Source organism: Alosa alosa, chromosome 17 (assembly GCF_017589495.1).
Source record: "Alosa alosa isolate M-15738 ecotype Scorff River chromosome 17, AALO_Geno_1.1, whole genome shotgun sequence".
In the NCBI taxonomy this organism is placed as follows: Eukaryota; Metazoa; Chordata; class Actinopteri; order Clupeiformes; family Clupeidae; genus Alosa; species Alosa alosa.
Window position 1 is genome coordinate 24,569,530 of NC_063205.1, and position 7,399 is coordinate 24,576,928.

The window sequence follows — 7,399 nt, forward strand, 5'->3', positions numbered from 1 at the left end:
TCGAACCCCGACCAGTAGGAAGCGGCTGAAGTTCATATTACTGTTGTGGTGATACTGAAAGCTAATATAACAAACCTTGTTAGCTGCCTTTTATCTACAGTATTAACAAAAATGCAATTCCCACAACACGTCTTTACCGCAGCAGCCTTAGGTTAAATTCGCACTATGTACAAATTACTGCTAATTACTGCGGTAAGGACATGTTGTGGTAATAACACTTGGTAGAAACGAATGATGAAACCCACTGAAAATTAAAATAGAAAATAAACATGCTCCGCATGAAAATCTTATCAACTATATGCAATTTTGTGTACATGTATGACAGATTGTGATTATTAAAATGACATTTTATAGGGGTTCATTTTGTCATACAGGGGCATCAAAAGTGACCATAGTTGCAGAAACAGGAGAAAGCTTTTAATTTGAAACTTTTAGATCCCTCATTCAATGACGGACAAAGTCTAAATTCAAACTAAAACAACATTAACATATTTATATATTGTTATAAACATATATACATATTAATAACATAGTTATATATCTTATTACCATATATATCTTTTTAACCTTTCTCTTTTCAGATGTACAATTGTGTTATGCAGACCCACTTCATGGTTCTTGGACTTTCTCTTTTGTTCGGTTTTCCTGCTGGTAGGCTCAACTTATTACATATCTCTTTATATCTCATTTTGTCTCTTATAGTTAGTTTAACATGGTTTCATCTCATTAAGATGTCATACAGTGATAGGTCAGATGTAGAAGTCAATAACTAGACTTTGTGTTTAGAGTATTTCAGCAGTCCTGTCCATTTAGTGTCAATGTTAATGGCCTGCTCATTTGTGCATACCATGCACTGCAAAAAATAAAATCTAACCAAGTGTTATTAATCTTATATTAAGATCAAAATATCTTTTTGGTATTGTTTTTAGTATGAAGAGACTTACCTAGCGCTCCATCAACAGATCATTTTGACTTAATTTAAGAACACTTATTTCAAGGAGTCTTAAGACAAATTTACTCAACGCACTGGCAGAAACATTTGCTTATTTTTAGGATAAATTTACTTAACGCACTAGCAGACAAATTTGCTTGTTTTCAGGATGAGACGTCTTAAAAGAAATCAAACTCAGGGCCTAAATTTCACTCCGCGATTGCGGGTATTGCACATAATTTGTTCAAGTCCCGCAACTCTAGCCATCATAATGCAAGAAATTTCCGCATACACGTTTACAGCCTGTCTGATGACGTTAATCTAATCATGAAGTGGCGTGAATGCGGTGCTATTGACCGGGCGGATCAATTACCGACTTGAATTTAACATAGCCTCATGCAGACGCAGACACACACACACACACACACACACACACAGAGAGAGAGAACCACTTTGAATGCTTTACGCCAAATAGGCTACTTAACCATGGCAAACTTTTACATCTGGAAAGAGCTCCTTGGTAACTATCCTGCTAGCTCAGGTCACGTCAACACTTGATCCCAGAAAGATTGTCTTCGACTTGTTAGTTTTTTGAACATTTATTTTGTCTAATGATTACTCTCACGTATTTCTTAAAGTGACAGGCACTCAATTACACCTACTCATCACCAATGTACACTCAATTAGACCTACACACCACATTAAAGATATGCCTAAGTGTAATAGTTTAAACATCAATATGAAGCATTCAAATGATATGTTTAGCTACTAGTAATTACTAGTAAAATACTATACATTATCAACTAAATACACTCTATATGAATTTGAAAATATATGAAATAAACATATCACATAAGCCATCATTTTCAGTGTGTGTTTGTGTGGAGAGAGTCAAGAAGAATCTAGGATGGCCACTGTTGTAAATGATCCCACTACAGTATATTCAATATTACTGATGACGTCAAGGTCGAAATCGTAATTTCTTGACTTGTTATTAGAATCAACCCCCCCACACCCCCAATTGTGTAGATCCCCCCTACATGAATAACCTAAGGGGGGAATCCCCCCCCCCTTCAATTTTTAAGCCCTGAAACTCTTTTGAAATTAAATTAAGTGAAATGATTTTCCGAGAACGCGCTAGGTAATGATGGTAATTTTGATACCATAGATTTAATAGAGACCCAGTCAGACCAATAGTATGAAAAATCAGGAACAGAGTTTATTTACAATGATGCGCATCAAGGGAGAGACAGCATGACTTCACCTAAAGATCCATCAGCTGCTCTAACTAGACAAGGAAATAGTTAGTTTAAGTATGTAGTGGCTGCTGCTGAAGCGGCAGCATAAGCGGCAGCCCTCGTTTCAGCCAGCCTCGTGTAAGACGGACACGGTCAAGACAAGCAAGTTTACCTATGCAAGTTCACCGCGCACAGGCACCGACAAAGGCAAAATGTGCCGTTCCACCATATCTGTTATCACCGGCCATTGCAGAAAACGGCATCATGCCAAAAGGGGCAGAAATGTCAAAGGGGCAGAAATCCCCTTCACCTCCAGGGAACTTAAGCGGTCCTCACCGACAGAAACCTCCTTCTCCATGGGCTTGTGGAACTGTCAATCCGCAGTCAACAAAACCGACTTCATAGCTGGCTATGCCAACCACCTTTCATTGGAACTCCTTGCTCTCACTGAGACTTGGATCAAACCAGAGAACACTGCCACCCGGCTGCACTCTCCACTAACCTTACACTATCCCACACCCCCGCCTATCTGGGCCGAGGGAGGCGGGGACGGCCTGCTGATCTCCAACAAATGGAAATTCACCCCGCTACTGCCTTCAAACAAATATGTCTCATTGAATTCCATGCCATCACAGTGATCGCCCCAGCAAAACTCTACGTGCTGGTCATCTACCGCCCTCCAGGCCAACTAGGGCGACTTTATTGACCGAACTTGACACTCTGCTATCCTCCATCCCTGAGCATGACTGTCGCTTCTTGTTCTCGGTGATATGAACATCCACTTAGATGCCCCAGGCTCAGCGGACTTTTGGCCCTGGTCCCTCCTTTGACCTCGAACTGGTTCAAAGCCCACCCGACTCACAAAGCTGGCAAAGAGCTTGACTTGATCTTCACTCGGAACTGCAGCACAGACACCCTCATGGTGGCGCCTCTCCATCTTTCTGACCACTTCTTCATCCAGTTCAACGTCGGCCTGTCAGAACAGCCTCCGGCTCCTCAACCCGATGGTCACGTTCGCCGCAACATCCGGAACCTGTCTCCAACGCACTTCTCCTCTGTGGTTGCCTCGGTCTACCTCCACTCAACACCTTCTCCTCTCTGGAGGTTAATGAAGCCACTGACTCGCTCTGCTCCACACTGACCTCGTGTCTAGGCGAGCTGTGCCCTCTTACCACAAGGCCAGCTCGATCCAAACATTCTCATCCATGGCTAAATGATACCCTCCGATCGCGGCGCACCAAACTCAGAGCCGCGGAGAGGAAATGGCACAAATCCAAACTAGCTGGCGACCTCAAAAAAATTACCAGACACTCCTGACCTCCTTCTCAGCCAGCATCACTGCTGCTAAGACTGCTTTCTACCATGACAAAATCAATGGCGCTACAGACACTTTCGAAAACTTTTCTCAACCTTCAAATCGCTACTCAACCCTCAGCTGCCTCCTCCTCCATCCAGCCTTACTGCAGATACCCTCGCCTCATTTTTTACAAACAAAGTGGCGGCAATCAGCAGTCAATTCTCTACATGCCCACTCAACGCATCTGACTCAGATACCGCACTCCTACAACCTCTAGGGACTACTGGAACATCTTTTTCAGCATTCACGCCTCTCTCCGAGAGTGAAGTGTCCAGACTCCTGACATGCAGCCGTCCCTACCACATGCTCGCTGGACCCTATACCCACGAGCCTACTTCAGTCCATCAGCCCGACCATCGGCTCCAGCTATCACACATGTGATCAATGCCTCGCTAACCTCCGGCACATTTCCAACAGCGTTCAAAATGGCCCGGGTAACACCGTTACTTAAGAAAGCTTCTCTCAACCCTGCTCAAGTCGAGAACTACCGCCCTGTCTCACTACTGCCTTTCCTATCCAAAGGCATTGAACGAGCAGTCTCCAAACAGGTCTCTGACTTCCTTTCACAGAACGACCTTCTGGATCCAAATCAGTCTGGGTTCAAAAGCGGCCACTCTACCGAAACGGCTCTGCTGTCTGTAACAGAAGCCTTAAAGAAGCCAGGCGACCTTTCGGTCATCAGTACTCATTCTGCTTGACTTATCGGCTGCCTTTGACACGGTTAATCACCGTATCCTTCTCTCTATACTCGCTGACATGGGAATCTCGGTTCTGCTCTCTCCTGGTTTGAATCCTACCTCATAGGACTTTCGTTTAACGTATCATGGCTTGGTCAGCTATCGCACCTCACCATCTAACCACAGGGGTCCCCAGGGCTCAGTGCTGGGCCCCCTCCTCTTTGCTATCTACACCACCTCCTTGGGACAGATTATCCGTTCGCCGCGGCTTCTCATACCACTGCTATGCAGGCGACACACAGCTCTATCTGTCCTTTCCACCTGATGACCCCCTGGTTTCAGCACGGATCTCGGATTGCCTTTCAGACATAGCTACATGGATGAAGGCACACCACCTCCAGCTGAACCTCTCAAAGACTGAACTGCTGGTCATCCCAGCTAAACCTACCATACACCACGACATCAACATCAAATTTGACTCCCTGTCTGTTTCACCGACCAGGACTGCAAGAAATCTAGGAGTTGTTCTTGACAACCAACTAAACTTCTCGGATCATGTTGCCTCAGTCGCCCGGGCATGCCGTTTTGCACTCTACAACATACGGAAAATCAGGACTTACTTGACTCAAGATGCTACCCAACTTCTGGTTCAGGCAATAGTCATCTCACGACTCGACTACTGCAATGCCCTCCTGACAGGTCTCCCAGCCTGCGCAGTGAAACCACTTCAGATGATCCAGAACGCTGGGCGGGCGCCTGGTCTACAACCAACCCAAAAGGGCACATGTTACCCGCTGCTCATCCAGCTACACTGGCTACCTATGGCGGCCCGCATCAAATTCAAGTCTCTAACGCTTGCCTACAAAGTAGTCTCCGGTTCTGCTCCCACCTACTTGAATGCCCTCATACAGACTTACACTACCTCCAGACCGCTCGCTCCCTCTGACGAACGGACGCCTAGCTCTACCACCCGGCACGCTCAAGCCAATCCAAACTTTTCTCATCTGTTGTTCCTCGTTGGTGGAACACACTGCCAGTTCCTACAAGGGCAGGGACATCCTTTTCCACTTTCAAAAAACTCCTGAAGACCCAGCTCTTTAGAGAACACCTACTCTCATAGCAACACTTACAACAAGTCTTACTGATCCTAGCACTCACCAGCCGTTTTAAACTGACAAGTAACTGTTAAAACAGCACTCACCGGACGACTTATTCTTACTGTACTCTAATGTTTTTTTTTTAAACTGTCCTAAAATTGTGAGAATTGTTCTAAAAACTTACTGTTTACCATGTTGTTAGTCGCTTTGGTTAAAAAGCGTCAGCCAAATGTAATGTAATGTAATGTAATGTAAAGTATGTCCAGGCTGACGGGAGATGGCGTTGGTCATCCCATCTCACGTGGACTACACTGAATCAGACCCTGATTAGTAGTCCAGTCATTTTAGGAGAAAGGGTTCAACAAATTGCAACACAAGCAAACTTAACTGATTTTGTATCCTAAATATGTCCTGAGTAAGGGAAAAAAAGCCCTGAAGAATCCCAATAGGGGAAAGTTTAGAAAAAGACCTAAATATACCATATTCATGCGCTTATACAGTATTTTTCTCACGCAAATAGGGGAAAAAAATTAACCTTCACATATCACCATGAAAATTACTGAGTAGATTACTTACATCAAGACAAACAAAAAATGTATTATAAGTTTTTTGAAATTGTTTGTTAACATGGGCAAATAGGGCATAATGTAATTATGTATAGCTAATGTATAGTGACCCAAAACAAAATTGCAACATTTGACAAACAAATTGTCCAAGGCATGGAGGAAGATAATACATGTCTGGACAGTATAGGCCAAAATGTATCCACTTTACACTAGATTCACCTTTACAGAATAGAGGGCAATGTATTGTGCATGGCATAGAGGAAGATGGGAAATGTCTTAAATGGTGTTATAGCTCCTCTAGAGGGTATATGCTTATAGAAAATATATGGTTTATGGTGTTTAATTTGTTTTCCTTGGACAGTATAGGCCAAAATGTATCCACTTTACACTAGATTCGCCTTTACAGAATAGAGGGCAATGTATTGTCCATGGCATAGAGGAAGATGGGAAATTCACAATTTTCCCGCATTCACTAACATAAACATACTGTGCTGTCCGATTATTGTTTTAGACAAAAATTGTGCAAAGTAAAGGGGCATCATACAGGCCCCTCTGATTGGACAGACAGTATATCAGTCAACCCCTGTGCAAGAGGTCAATTACTATAAGACTTGCAAAATGATGGACTGATACTTTAGTGTGATATACTGTATGTTTCAGTGACCTCTAAATCAGATTACATAAACACCATAAACAAAAACCACTTTCCTAGGCTGAAAAATGCCTAACTATGTGTTTGTACAGATTACACATTGTGGAACACTTACATGCAAAAACCCACTTGGCTCTATTTAAAGATTCAACAACCATTTCCTTTGATTCAAAGGGCCACAATGTAAAAATAGATACCAATTTTGCAACAAACCAGTCTGAAATAAGCCAAAGGAATTCACTCTTTGAAAATAAAAGAATGTTCCTCAACAATGCAAGATTCTAAAATTCCATGTTAAGTTAGATGGGGTCAGATATTCTTTAGAATGTGTATTCTACAACATTCTAATTACAGTTTTGTCAGTATTTGCTGAAGAATAATGCATAAAACAACCCTCATTTTAACATATTTATAACTGGATTTTATTCACGTGAGAAAAATACTGTATAGGTGCATGAATAGGGTATATTTGGGTCTTTTTCGAAACTTTCCCCTATCGGGATTCTTCGGGGCTTTTTTTCCCTTACTCAGGACATATTGAGGATTCAAAATCAGTTAAGTTTGCTTGTGTTGCAATTTGTTCAACCTTGACCCCTATTTTGGCTTAAAATGACTGGACTATAGTGGCAACCTGGCAATCCGGAGCAGATAGCTACTGACGCAGCCATGCAGAACAGTGAAACACTGCAAAGTGTTCCTAATATCCACATAAGGTGGCACAATAAGATAAGTCTATTTTGATCACTGACCGTGTCTGACATGGGGCAAGCAATTCCAGAGTACAATACAAGACAAACTTGAAACAGTCTCATAACAATACATCCAGTTTAACCACTGATTTAGTCTTTAATATTGAACATTTGGAGATAAATGAAGAGATA